Genomic DNA, 15,799 nt, shown 5'->3' on the forward strand with positions numbered 1-15,799 from the left:
ACATACATGGTATATAATAACCTATATATGCTTGCATTTTCATAGACTATAACCGGATACAAAAAAAAAATTGAAAACATTGTTTACCTATAGGAAGGCAACCAGGTGATTTGGAGACACCAGAGGGATGGAGATTTTTTTTACTGTCTATTGCTTTGCACTTTCTGAATTTTGAGCCATGTGGATGTATTATCTATTTAATATTTATTTTTATAAATAATAGTAATCCAAATTGTCATTGCACTATAACCTCCTCTACATTGTTTGATACTAATTGGTTATAGAAGATTCAACTGCAGTACCACAAAGAATAGCAACCTCATTGCTTTATAATCCCAGTTCTCATGTTATCTTGAACAATATTATTCTCTATTTCCCACACACGAAGCAAATTACCCTCAGTTACACTGGTAACTGGCAATGTAAATTAAAACAGTGAGATGCCATTTTTCTACCATGTGAGAGAAGGTCTGGAGGAAGTGCTGCAAGGAGCAGAGCTCAGGGTGGGACTCTGAGGTTGTCTGAGAAGACCACACATCAGATAATACTTGAATAGTTGTGAAAAAGAGTAAGAACTGGCCACACAGAAAAGTAGTGGTAAGGGTATCCAGGAAAAGCTAGAGTATGGAGAAGCACAGCACTTTGGGAACTCTGTGGCTGAGCACAGGAGGCAGTGACAGAGTCACAGGAGAGGATTTGCCGATGAGGCCACAGCCAGATCACAGAGGCCTCATATACTTTCTAAATACCATTACCCAATGAAGGGAACTGGACCTTCCTGGAAGAATGGCTGATTGAGGGCCAGGACTCAGAAAGGACAAGTTAAACACTTTCTTGTACCAGAACATGAGAAAGCACTAAAAAATTGATGGGGACATGTCAAAAAGACACAGAAGCTAGTATGAAGTGCCACGCACTAGTCAAATCTGGGACAATATGAGCATCGAAATATATAACGACAGTAAGGGGTTATAACCCATTGCAGAAAACAAGTGATAATCCACAGTCCATCCATCTGTCCACCTACATGCATACATACACATGTTCATACATACATAAAAGGGAGAGAAAAGAAAGCTCTTTTTTTCTATAGAATGCCAATTTAAAAAAATTATTGAATTGTTGTTGAATTGTTATTGAATTATTACATTGTATTGAATTGTTATTGAATTATTGTTGATTTACAATGTTGTGTTCATTTTTGCTATATAGCAAAGTGACTCAGTATATGTCTTCTTTTTCATATTCTTTTCCATTCTTGTTTGTCACAGGATATTGAATATAGTTCCCTGTGCTATATTTGCTGTTTATCCAGTCTATATATACTGGTTTGCATCTTCTAATCCCAGCTCCCAATCCTTCCCTCCCCCATCCCCTCCTTGGCAACAAGTCTATTCTCTATATCTGTCTTTCTGTTTCATAGATATGTTCAATTGTGTCGTATTTTAGATTCCACATATAAGTGATATCATATAATATTTATCTTTCTCTTCCTCCGTTACTTCACTTAGTACGATAATCTCTAGTTTTCATCCATGTTGCTACAAATGGCATTATTTCATTCTTTTTTGTGGCTGAGTAATATTTCATTGCATATGTATACCACATCTTTATCCGTTTATCTGTTGATGGACATTTAGGTTGTTTCCGTGTCTTGGCTATTGTAAATAGTGCTGCAATAGACATTGGGCATGTGGGACTTCCCTGGCAGTCAAGTGGTTAAGACTCTATTCTCCAGCTTCAAGGGGCATGGGTTCAATTCCTGGTCAGGGAAATAGGCTTCCGCATGCTGCATGGTGTAGCTAAAATACAAACAAAAAACATCAGGGTGCATGTATCTTTTCAAATTATAGTTTTGTCTGGGTATAGGCCCAGGAGTAGGATTGCTGAATCATATGACAACTCAATTTTTAGTTTTTTGAGGAACCTCCATACTGATTTCCATAATGGCTGCACCAATTTACATTCCCAGTAAAAGTTTAGGAGGGTTCCCTTTTCTTCACACCTTCTCCAACATTTATTATTTGTAGACTTTTTTTTTAAATTCTTTTGGCTGTGCCCCACACCATGTGGGATCTTAGTTCCCTAATCAGGGATCAAACCTGTTCCCCCTGCAGTGGGGGTGTGAGGTCTTAACCACTGGGCCTCCAGGGAAATCCTATATTATTTGTAGACTTTTTAATGATGGCTAGTGTCAGGTGTACCTCATTGTAGCTTTGATTTACATTTCTCTAATAATTAGCAACGATGAGCATCTTTTCATGTACCTATTGGCCATCTGTATGTTTTTTTTGGAGAAATGTTTATTTAGGTCTAGGATGCCAATTAATGAATGTAGAAGACAATTAGAAAATCACCAGTCTGCACTGTATAGTATAGTACAGTATGGTAACAACTCACTTGGAATCATCAATGTGTACGAAATCGTTGGGTGGAAAGTATTTTCCCACAAATTCTTTATCAGATACAAAGGAAAAAATTACACCTTTACAGTGAAAAATCTGGCAGACACCTTAATGAATCAAAGTTCATGAATTATGCAGAATGGGGGAAACTGATATCCTGGACCTCCTAATCTGATACATCAAGGACCCACCATCACAGCAGAGAACTCCTGCAAAAATGTACATGCTGAGGCTAATCCTTAGGAAAAGGATTTCTTCCTGGGTCAGGGAAAGAAATGCTATAAAGAATAGCATTAGGACAACTGGTGAATTTTGAAAATGGACTAAATATTTGATAACATTTTAGGAATGTTAAGTTTTCTGAATTTGACAATGGCATTATGGTTATATAAGAAATACTGTTCTTAGGAAATACAGTCATGATGTCTGTAACTTACTCTTAGATGGTTCAGATATTAAAGTTTTCCCCTAAATTAACTTTTCCATAAAAAAAATAAAAATAAAAAACCCCAAATCCTTACAGTGTACACCTTAAACTTATACAGTGCTGTATGTCAATTATATCTTAATAAAACTCGAAGGAAAAAAAGACAAAAACTAAAGATGACTCTCATAGAAATATGTAGCATGGTCCAGAAAAGAAACTCAAGAAGACTTTCCCTATACAGGGTAGGGAGCTGTTAGATAATAAGATAAGATTAGATTTGCTGTTTTTAAACTTCACTAGGGGAGCAGGGTGGAACATAATCCAGGACAAGTCTGATCCCCAAACTCATCACTTGGATTCTCTAAATATATTTTAGTGGTATTTTGGCAGCTAGATTTGTCAGAAGCATAAGCTTTAAATATAATTTTTAGTAAACTAAAATAATACCTTAAATGTGATAACATAATTGCTTTTCTTTCAATAAATATTGTTAAATGAAAATCCACTTTTACAGACAATTTCTAGAAACTGATTGCCTATATTACGGATCATTTCAGGCTTCTGTTTTTTTCTTTTGCATAGCCCCTACCTTTGGATAAAATAATTCACTGCTCACTTGACTCTGTATTTAAAAATTGAAAGAGGAAATTCATGGCGAATACAACTTAATCTGCCCATGTGTGCTCTGGTATCACTTAAGAAGAAAAAAATCATGAATAGTGAAAACCTCTGGCCATGTAAGAATTTAAAACTATAAATGTGTGCATTTTACTCTTTCTTGCCTTCCCGACTCCTATAGGAAATGGTGGGTGCAAGTGGAGAATCAACACTGGGCTAGGATTTCCTCACAGATGGGACAATTTGTAACAAAAGGACAGGAAAATCACCCAATGTATTGGAATTGGTAGCTCGTTTTCTTTGAAAGCCAGAAAAATCTTTGCAGGGAATTTCCTCGTAGCTGCAACAGGAGATAAAGAATAAACTGCTCTTACACTTCTACAGCTAGAGAAGTGACTTGAAACTGAGGCTTTAATTTACTCCTAACTCTGTGGATAAGGGCTGAGTCAGACAAGGATGTCTTTCTTGTCCTGCAACAATTGGAAAGAAAAATGTGTGTAGTACGGTGAAGGAGGCTATTAGCTACTTCTTATCCCTGCTGATTACTAATTTAGCAAGCTCTGTCCTACCACCACCAAGCCCCAGTGGGAGGAGACCTGGTGGGCTTGGCCCAGCAGCTGGGGCCAAAGGCAGGCACACCTTGGGTCTGCAGCAAATCTTTCAGAGTCCGAGAGAGAACAGCCAAGTCCTGTGTGAAGAAAAGGACCAAGACTCCAGCCAGCAGAGACCATCCAACTCAGTCAGGGCGAGAGAGCAGGAGGAAAGTTTCAGAAGCTGAGGTGTGGCACCAAGGGGTGTCAGAGACGATGGAGAGCAGCCAGCAGGGGCAAGGGAAGAGTGGGGCCTGGATTGGAACAGCAAGGCGGATGGTCAGGATGAAGGCCTGACACAGGGAACCATGCTCACTTTTGCATGCATGGTATTTTTAAAGGTTGGTGATTCTGTATCTTGTTTTGGGTGGTGGTTACACAGGTGTATATAATTTTAAAACTCATTTAACTAATACCTAAAATCTTTGCTTTTATTGTATGTTAATTATATCTTGATTTTTTAAAAGCCTATCGGAAATAAATACAGCAGGAAATTTCTGAGGCTGAAATCACAATTTTACCGACCACATCCCCAGAGTTTGCTCTGAACATAAGGTTAATAAATCCTCACACGGCCTCCTTTACGCTTACAAAAATGAGGTGATGAGAGACTGCACTGCCCCAAAATTGGGCTAAAATAGAGTTTAATTTCGAAGTTGTGTTTGGCTTTGGTGTAAATAAAAGTGTCCAGATGTAGTAGATTCTCCTTTTTGGTCAGACTGTAATATGTTTAATTTCTTTTGCGCCAGTAGACCTCTGGGCCTTCCAAGAAGCCAGGAGAAGGAACTGAAATTAGTCTGGACAATAATTTAAAATACTGTCTCCCTGGTGAACAAAAGAAGCTGAGAAGTATATGTTTAATGAAAAAAAAAAAAACTTTACATTTCTTAGTATGGATATAGGCTGTACCTTTTAGTAACAATCGTAGGATATAAGAACAATATGTAAAATCAATGTTTCCCAGTCCCTCAGCAAAGACCAAGTAGAAACTGTATAAGAAAAAAAAAGGCCCTTTCACAATTGCAGCAAAATCATGCAATGCCTCACAATAAACCTATATAAGTCCTCTTATGCCCTTCAATTTACTTACTGAAGAGGAATTAAATAAATTAAAAGCTATACCTTTTCCATTAATTAAAGAAATTGGATATTTTATGAAATTTCTATTAAAGAAATTCAATATTGTAAATTTATCAATTTTCCTCAAATCAGTCTAGCAATTGAATGCTAACCCAGGAAAAGTCAGTAAGAATTTTAAAATATCTAAGAATATAGAGAAAAATTGACTTTGATTATGAAAATTGCAAACAGAAAAAAGTGGAAAGACAATAAAAAAACAAGTAACCATTACCCAGACTCAACAATTCTAAATACTTTGCCATAGTTGCTGCATAGATAGATAGACAGGCAGACAGAAGGTGATATAGGGTGTATATTTACTAAACCATCTAAAAGGGTTACACTCTAACACTTTATCCATAAATTCTTCAGTATACATCTTACTGGGTGTATTAAGATGGCTTGGACTGCCATAACAAAATGCCACAGACTGGGTGGTTTCAACAACAGACATTTATTTCTTATATTTCCAGATGCTGGGAAGTCTGAGGTCAAGGTGAAGCAGCAGATTGATGGACCCCAGGATGGGCAGCTGGAATCTGTCCCCTGTGGACAATGATAATGGCAGGAGCAAGGAGGAACTGAGCCCTGCTTGGATAGAAGATAAAGAGACCACATATTTCTCATTCTTGAGGGCAAAGAGTCCTCCATGACTATACATGCATGGAAAGGCTCCTTGGGGGTCAAAAGGGGGGGGGCACCCCATAATAGGTGGTGTCAACCTCCTCATAAGCTTCTGTACTGAAATCCATCTTGGCAAAAAAGATGCACACGCATGTTGGGCAGGGCCCTAGGACAGGAAAGGTGTGAAAAAGAAATGAGATGATTGGCTAAAGGTAAACAAAGACCCAGAAGAACTGCCTTATACAAGTGATTTGAGTCACCTCTCTGGTGCACTCCTCCTTATTAGGGAGGGCACCCACATCCTTTCTCTCAGGGTGTGTATCTCTGCATTGCTTCTGTCTTAAATAAACAGACTGTTTCTCTGTGTGCTCTCCCACTTGTTGTGCTGTGTCTCTAATAATAAGCTTTGTACCTGTTTTTACAGGTTTTGCCTCCTTGAGGAATTCAGTTTTCAATGGGGGCAAGAGCCAGGGCAATTTTGTTTCTAGCCTCTAGCCCCTGGTGGGCTAGTGGTTAGGATTCCTGGTTTTCATCCAGGCAACCCAGGTTCAATTCCTGGGCAGGGAACTAAGATCTTGCTTCAAGCCACCACTCACTGCTTTCTCCTCCAGATCAAAGGCGCTGGTGGATTCAATTGCTGGTGATGACTGTCTTCCAGTTTGCAGACAGCCACCTTCTAGATGTGTCCTCACTTTCTTCCTCTTCTTATAAGGGTGCTAATCACAATATGAGGGCCACACCCTCTTAACCTCATCTAAACTTAATTACCTCCCAAAGGCCCCATCTCTTAACACCACCACACTGGCGGTTAGGGCTTCAAAATATGAACTTTAAGGAGACACAATTCAGTCCATACCACCAGAATAAGACCATTCTCCTATATAACCATATTATTATTATCATACCCCGAACATATAACAATATTTCCCTAATATCACCTAGTGCCCAGTCAATATACAAATGTCTCCAGTTGTCCTAAACATGTCATTTACAGCTGGAGAGTATATGCATTGCATTTGGTTGTTATGCTTCTTAAAGGTCTTTTCATTTACCACAGATCCCCTCCCTCAATAGACTCCAGTTTTTTCCCCCCAACATTTGCTTGTTGAAGAGACAAAGTTTGTAGAAAGTCCCACATTCAGGATTTGTTAGATTTTTTTCCTTATAAGTCATTTAACTTGCTCCTCTACTCCCTATATTTCCTGTAAACTGAAATTAGATCTCAAAACTTGATTAGATTCAGGGTAAACATTTTTGGCTCTAATACTTTATTGGTGATGTGTTCATCAAGAGGCACACCATCTCTTCTTGGCTCACTCTTGGAGAGGCAACATTTAACATTTGGTTTAAGGTGGGTGATAGTATTATGAAAATATTTTTGGAAAAGAAAAACAGTAAGGAGGAACTAATCCCACTGGACACCAATCCATACCATAAAGCTACAGTAATCTAAACAGTGTGCATAGACAAAGAAATAGACAAAAAAGATCAATAAAAAAGAAGAGAGACTAGAATCAGGCCACTGTACATGTGAAAACTATACATACAAAAGGGTAGTATTTCAAATCACTGGGGAAAAGATGGACTATATCGTAAAAAATGTTGGGGGAAAAATAAATCCCTACTTTATCCTATATCCTCCAAATAAAGTCCAGGTGGATTTAGGAGCTAAATATAATAACATCTCTAAAAAAAATAAAAGAAAATAAAGAATACTTTAAAAAATATTGGGGTGGGACAAACAAGATACAACATCTAGAAGCCTTAAAAAGATTGCTAAAATTGATTTGACATTAAAACATAAAACTTTTGTAGCAACATGAATAGAGTGATATGACAAAGAATAGACAGGTAATATCAACCAAGGTTGAAGGGATGATATCCATGATATATAAACATGATAAACATTCCCACCAATCTAAAAGAAAATGAAAACAGAAATGAGCAAAGGACATAAATAAGAAATTCTTAGAAAATATAGTGTGAACATCTAATGAGCACTTTATAACATGCTTAGCTTCACTAGTGATCAGGGAAGTGCAATGAAAATAACAGATATCATTTATTCTCAAATTTAAAATATTAATTATATCCAGGGATTTCAGGGTGTGGGTGTGGAGAAACAGATACCCCAAAATATTGTTGGTATCTATCAAAATTCTAAAAGTGAATGCCTTTTGACAGCAATTCTGTCTCCTGTGGATGTACATATGGTAGGATATTCACTGTGGCATTGTTTGTAATAGCACCACCACCACCACCAGCAGCACAACCTAAGTGTCTATCTGTAAGAATATAAATATAGAAAATACACAAGGGAAACCTATGCAGCCATCAGAGTGGATGAAACTGGCCATAAGGACTGACAAAATTTTCAAGATGCAGTATTAAGTGAAAAAAAAAATTCACAGAACAATATGCACAGTATAAACCAATTTATTTTTGAAAATCTTTTAAATATAAATATAGACTGTTAAAGGTGGTTATCTATGAGCGTAGGATTTAGGTGTGAAGGAGAACTTTCATATATATATGTACATATATATACATACATATATATATTTCTGCTTTTCATTTAAATAAAAAGAATACAATCACATGTTCATACATTATTTGGTCATAAGTGATAAAATCAAAGAGAAAAAAATTCCTTACTAAAAAACCTTTGAGGTGCAGGGGACACAGGTTCGATCCCTGCCCCAGTAAGATACCATGTGCCGCGGAGCAGCTGAGCCTGTGCGCCACAACTATTGAGCCTGTACTCTAGAGCCCATAAGCCACAACCATTGAGCCCATGTGCCTCAATTGCTGAGGCCCACGCGCCTAGAGCCCGTGCTCTGCAACAGGGGAGGCCACAGCAATGAGAAGCCCTCACATCACAACGAAGAGTAGTCCCCGCTCACCGCAACTAGAGAGGGCCCGTGCACAGCAACGAAGACCCAACACAGCCAATAAAATAAATAAGTCAATAAAAATTTAAAAAAAAACAAACCTTTGAGGGACTTCTTTGGTGGCACAATGGTTAAGAATATGCCTGCCAATGCAGGGGACACGAGTTCCGTCCCTGGTCTGGGCGGATCCCACATGCCACGGAGCAACTAAGCCCACGCACTACAACTACTGATCCTGCTCTCCACAGCCTGTGAGCCACAACTACTGGGCCTGCATGCCACAAATGCTGAAGCCTGCACACCCAGAGCCCGTGCTTTGCAACGAGGGAAGCCGCCAAATGACAAGCCTATGCACCGCAGGGAAGAGTAGCTCCCACCTGCCGCAACTACAGAAAGCCCGAGTGCAGCAAAGAAGACCCAATGCAGCCAAAATAAATATATATATATATAAACAAATTAAAAATTTTTTTTAATTAAAAAAAATCTTTGAGGTAAAAAGCTGCTATCACAAAATAAGAACTAGATAATGAGCATGTATGTTCATTCAGTCTTGGTAGAAGTGCTGATCTTCATGTATCATTTTCCATTTTTTCCAAATTACTAAATTCTACTCTACTGACATACTGAATATCTGACAGTATGTCAAAGGCACGTCAGCATGTTTTAAAAAGTAATCTGAGAGAACGAATTTGGTAGTGCTCACTCAGCCCCAGAGGCACAGGCCTCTTTGGCTTTGGGGTAAAAGCATCCTCAGTCATACGAGATCACAAGACTCAAAATAACCAGAATTCTCCTCATTCTCTATCTCACCTCTATTCCAGCATTCCATTATTCCATTATTATTACTATTATTATTATTTGGTGGGAAGAAGCTTACATGACCAAAAAATCCAAATTACCATCAGGAATATTATTTTAAAAATCCATGATAGTAGGGTCTGATCTGAGGTTCAAAAAATTAATCAAAATTTACAACATTTACACTAATATAGAGGTTATTCAATTTCAGAAACTTACCTACAAGGAAAGATCCCTTCAAACTGGTTTTTTGTTTTCTTTTTTTCCTTTTCCTTTTTTGTTTTTTTTTAAACCTTAAGCTTTAAGTTGAAACATTCTCAGATGTTTGGGGGGAAAACATCCTCTTAAAATGGGTCCTTGTGCTTGCCTTCTGGGGAGGTGGTACTGAGCAGGTGAATCCTATGGCATTTATGCATATGTTATATGAGGACTGCACCCACCCCTACCCCCCCCAACCTTTGCCTCTTAGGGTGTTATGCTACTTTCCCTTTACTTTGCTACATTTCTGTAGTTAAGTTGGTTTTACTTGAATGATTCACGTTTAGGGAGAAAAAAATGAAAATACCCTTAAAATTTGTTTCAACTCCTCCTGCAAAATAAAATAAATGAAGTGGCAGATGTAAAAAAAAGCAAAAAACAAAAAACCAACAGTTCCGTTTTCAATCTGTGATGAATGGTGCTGGCCCCAAGAAAGAGCCATGGATTTTCAAACCAAACTCACTGCAGAAGGTGGGTGGAATAACTGACTTGACCTGTCAAATGAGGGATTTCTCACCTATGAAATAACAATACCATCAAACAGGGTATTTGTGTGAAGCCCTTAGCACGGTGTCCAGCATGCGGTGGTAGCTCAATATATGTATGTCGCTCACTCGCCGCAGCCGGCCCGCGCTCCGTCCGCTCTCGGTGCTCTCCTGCTCGGTTCTCCGCGTCCAGTGGCCGCCTCCTCCGCCGACCGCAAAGGAAGAAGAAATCGCTGCGCTCGTCATCGACAATGGCTCTGGCATGTGCAAAGCTGGCTTTGCTGGGGATGACGCCCCCCGGGCCGTGTTCCCGTCCATCGTTGGGCGTCCCCGACACCAGGGCGTCATGGTGGGCATGGGGCAGAAGGGCAGCTACGTGGGTGACGAGGCCCAGAGCAAGCGTGGTATCCTGACCCTCAAGTGCCCCATAGAGCACGGCATCGTCACCAACTGGGACGACATGGAGAAGATCTGGCACCACACCTTCTACAACGAGCTGCGTGTGGCCCCCGCGGAGCACCCCCTGCTGCTGACGGAGGCCCCCCTGAACCCCAAGGCCAACCGTGAGAAGATGACCCAGATCATGTTCGAGACTTTCAACACTCCGGCCATGTACGTGGCCATCCAGGCTGTGCTGTCCTCATATGCCTCTGGCCGCACCACTGGTATTGTCATGGACTCTGGTGATGGGGTCACCCACACGGTGCCCATCTAAGAGGGGTACGCCCTCCCCCATGCCATCCTGCGTCTGGACCCGGCTGGCTGGGACCTGACAGACTACCTCATGAAGATCCTCACGGAGCGTGGCTACAGCTTCACCACCACAGCCGAGCGGGAAATCGTGCGTGACATCAAGGAGAAGCTCTGCTATGTCACCCTGGACTTCGAGCAGGCGATGGCCACCGCTGCGTCCTCCTCCTCCTTGGAGATCTACGAGCTGCCCGACGGTCAGGTGATCACCATCGGCAACGAGCGGTTCCGGTGTCCAGAGGCGCTCTTCCAGCCCTCCTTCCTGGGTATGGAGTCCTGTGGCATCCACGAGACCACTTTCAACTCCATCATGAAGTGTGACGTCGACATCAGGAAGGACCTGTATGCCAACACGGTGCTGTCTGGTGGAACCACTATGTACTCTGGTATCGCCGACAGGATGCAGAAGGAGATCACGGCTCTGGCCCCCAGCACGATGAAGATGAAGATCATCGCTCCTCCAGAGCGCAAGTGCTCAGTGTGGATCCGGGCCTCCATCCTGGCCTCGCTGTCCACCTTCCGGCAGATGTGGATCAGCAAGCAGGAGTAGGACGAGTCGGGCCCCTCCACTGTCCACCGCAAACGCTTCTAAACGGACTGTGAGCAGATGTGTAGCATTTGCTGCATGAGTTAATTCAGAAGTATAAATTTGCCCTGGCAAATGTATACACCTCATGCTAGCCTCATGAAACTGGAATAAGCCTTTGAAAAGAAATTTGTCCTTGAAGCTTGTATCTGATAATCAGCACTGGATTGTAGAACTTGTTGCTGATTTTGACCTTGTATTCAAGTTAACTCTTCCCTTGGTATATGTTTAATACCCTGTGCATATCTTTGATTTAAACCCCTAGTTACATGAAGCTCCGTCACTTTGTGGCTGAGGTGAGAACATGTTCACGGAAGAGAAATCCAATGGCTTGATGAGAATCCGGGAGACCATGAGTCTCTCGATCTGTGCAGGGTATTACTGTGTCACAGCTGCCTATTTCAGGATTTCTCTAGAGGATGGCAAGAGCCCTGAACCAGTTGTCATTTCTGTCTTGCCAGTCTTACAGGGTTGGGAAGGTCCGAGCTTTAGGACCTGCTTTCCTTTCTTACGGAAGTTTTCCCACCAGAACACCATGGGTTGTTACTTGCCTTGAGTTGGAAAACAGTTTGCATCCACACCTGTAAATTTATTCATTCTTTTAATTTATGTAAGGTTTTTGTACGCAATTCTCAATTCTTTAAGAGATGACAACAGATTTTGGTTTTCTACTGTCATGTGAAAACATTAGGCCCCAGCAACGCATCATTGTGAGGAAATAAAAGTGCTGCAGTAAACTGAAAAAAAAAAAAAAAAAAAAATGTATGTATTCATTTTCTCCCTTTTTTTTGCAATTCTAAGAGATATTCAGTCTCAGGGTCAGGACCAAGGGGAATTTCAGACTAACACTGAGATTACCAGAATAGCCAGTGAAATAAAACCAACTCTTCTTAAATATGCTAGTGAAGATTTCAGTGTGTTTTCCCATAGGCCTGCTACCTAAACCCTCTAGCTTTTATGGAAATTTGACCTTAAACAAATTATCTATATATAATTAAAGCTGTAATTCACTGATTCTGAAATTTATATTATCATTTGAAACTTTAACATCACATGTATACCCACCAGTTTTTATTAATTTTAGGGCAAGATTTAAAATGTTCAGAATGAGTTACCTAAAATATATAAGAAAATGTTCCATAATTGTTTTCCTTTCGGGGTCAATTTACCTAGCAGAAAGGACTATTTTAGAGACGCTCTCCCTTCCCTTTTTAGCTTTTCACTGTGTTACCCACGATGTTGAGGATCATAACCAGACACACTTGTTCTCTAAGCTCTGACAGCTCGAGGAAAGACAATCAGAATCCTGGTGAGTGGATTCTGGCCTCAGTGCTGCCACTGGCACTTACATGGGTCCCCGTGTTCTCATTATGAAAGGGAAGCCTTGCACCAAATATTGTCTAAGGTGCTTTCAAGCTCTAAAATTCTATGATCAATGGTCAATCTGAACAACAAACTAGCCAACCAACCAAGCAAACTAAATTTGGCCACATTTCGTGTGGCCAAATTCTCAGAGCCCAGAGCTCAGCTAATCGAAAAGTGGGAAGAGTCAATTTGTTCGAGATGTACTACACACAAAACAAGTATCAGTAAGAAATAGCACTTTTCTGCCACTATCTAAAACCTAAAAAAATATATAAATAAGTTTTAAACTTCAATGTGTATACTTAGCATATGGACTATCTATTCCCCCAAATGGAAGCTACTTCTGCATAATTTCAAAGTGTAATCATATAACTTCTCATCAAACTTTAATGTTTGTAATGTGAAAAAATATTTAACAGTATAGTTATCTGTATTTATAACACTTCTTTTATTTAAATCATATGCATTTCATTAGAATTTCTAGCTCAAACATTGTATTTGAAGGTGAGAGAAAACAAACTGCTATAACAGAAGTTCTTGGCACTTAGTCATAGTTTGACATTTAGATAAGTCACTCTCAAACAAATACAACTGTCAAAGCGTACTTGAATTTCTTTAATCTAAGGAGCCAAGTGGACAACTCCCAAGTATCATCTATTCAAAACAAGACCTACTCAATGTTACCTAGATTTATTGTGACCATTTTCCAGTATATATGTTGCTGGGAAAAAAACCTGGCCTCTGTTCACTGATGCCAAATAGAAATATGGAGACTTTGCCAGGCAAAGGGGAAACACAGTAGGCTAGGGCCTCAAGAACTGTGCCTCCTCCCCTGGAGAATAGGGAGAGGTCTTATAGTCAGGGCTCGTGGTCAGGGGTATGTGACAAAGATCAAGGCAGTAACAGTCTTGCATTCTTCTGATGGGTTGCTGGTGAGGTAAGTAGGAGTCAGCATCATCAATCTTCAAGCCCAACTGGTCTGGGGTCTACGTGCTTGTGGACAGCATACCATCGCTAATCATTAACTTCTCCCACATGGAGGGGGCTCAACACCTGCAAAATAGCTCAAAGATACTGTTGTGTGTACAGTAGATGGGGAAACAGGACTTTGCCCCAAGGCTGCACTTGACTGTTTCTCCCAGGTATCATGCATTCCCTCCCTTCACTAATTAAGAGCTGCTTGACTCTGTCCACTGGAACTCAGGGAAGGTCATGAAGGCTGTTTCCTATAATCAAAGAAATAGAAGACACAGAAACGCTTTGTGCCCAAGAGCCCCACAGGGCCCTGCTCAGTATTATATACAGATATCAAATCACTATGTTGTACAACTGAAACTAATATAATGTTATACGTCAATTATACCTCAATACAACAAAACAAAATCCAAGACCTACTCTTATAAAATCCCAGATAGCCTGGGAAATAGCAGGCTTTCTACCGCTGAGTCTCTGGGCCTGTGTGAAAGGCCTCCTCCTCTCTGTTAGAACAGAGGACCTGGGACCGGCAGGTTTTTGCCTACCTAGACTTCTTTGCACAGCACTTCACAGCCCCCAAGTCTTTTACTTCTGTGCTCCCCTTACAGACAACCCGTAGACCATTTTTAACTTAAGGCCTTCACTGACTGATTTCCTTATGGCGAACGGGAAAGATGAACAGGATTACCAAGTTCCTGGTCTAAGTGTCAGATCTCTAGTTCCAAACTGTTCAAATGTGACTGTCAATGCAGAGCCCTATTTCCCCCAGCCCCCATTCCTCCCTAATTAGTAGTGCTTAAGGTAAAGGCCTTCCACAACAGAAGTTAAATAGCCCCTCTGGGAGGTACTCCACCGAAATGTGCATTTCTGAGAGGCTTCCTGGGGGAATGACTCAAATTCATCTTCTAGAGGCTGGCAGTAATCGCCAAACTGCAGTGTAAAACGTTAAAATACCGGTGAAAGACTAGGAATAGCTTACAAGATGTAGAATTTTGGGGTATTAAATCTAAATACTGCCCTCCAGTCTTATCACCCTTTCCTATGCCACAATGGAAAAATTTTTAAAAGGCTTCCAAAATGACAGCTTTAACTAAGTTCTAGAAAGATCAGGCATTATTTTAACCCAGTAGGAAAAAAAAAAAGGAATATGATTATACAGTTTGCAAGATGAAAGTTAAAGGATTAAAGTCACCACTTCCTTCAATACGTCAATAATTGGACCTGTCCATACCTTAGGTAAGAAAAACGTAGCAACTGGTGTATAAAACTACTGAGTCAATTCGGGTGCAGGATTCCGAGACAAACTTCGAGGTGCAAACTATTATGGTATATCGTGTTTCCACGGTAGTTTCATTGACTCCTTAAGAAGCCTTTGCTTAGTCTGCGTGAATCCTTGGCATAGGTCAATATAAAAAGCGAAGCTGATTTAAACAGTTCCTAAGTTCTGAAGTCAACACTACCTTAAAGTCTATATAACAGCAGACAATTTAAGAAGTCCATACTCTTCCAAGCCAGCCGCCATGGCAAGAGTCCCTTTCACTTGGCGCTATTACAGGGAAAACCAAGAAATACTTAAAAATATATATATACATGCCAAAGAACTGGAGTTGTTACTAGGGCGGGGCTGTGTAAAGCTTTGGTGACTCACTAAAGGAAGTTGGAAACTGGGGTCTTGGCACTCGCGGAACACAGAAGAAACAGAAAAGTTGGGGGCTTCCGGAGGGTCGCAAACACACTTTCACCTTTGGCGGAACCACTCAGACTTTTCTTTATGGCGTCACCGGCTACCTGCCTGTAGAAAAGCCCCGTCCCCGTGACGTCACGCCTCATTGACCAATGAAAGGCCTCAATCTGCGGGCCCGAGGAGGGTTGTGGGCCCTTTTTTGTGAATGAAGCTCCACGGAACAG

The 15,799-nt window shown here is 40.6% G+C and overlaps 1 pseudogene; it reads left to right on the plus strand.

Moving 5' to 3' along the window:
• Nucleotides 1–10,378: 10,378 nt before the first annotated feature.
• LOC130845006 (actin, cytoplasmic 2-like) lies at nucleotides 10,379–11,557 on the plus strand (annotated as a pseudogene).
• Nucleotides 11,558–15,799: the final 4,242 nt, after the last annotated feature.

This window comes from Hippopotamus amphibius, chromosome 2 (genome assembly GCF_030028045.1).
Source record: "Hippopotamus amphibius kiboko isolate mHipAmp2 chromosome 2, mHipAmp2.hap2, whole genome shotgun sequence".
NCBI classification, from domain to species: Eukaryota; Metazoa; Chordata; class Mammalia; order Artiodactyla; family Hippopotamidae; genus Hippopotamus; species Hippopotamus amphibius.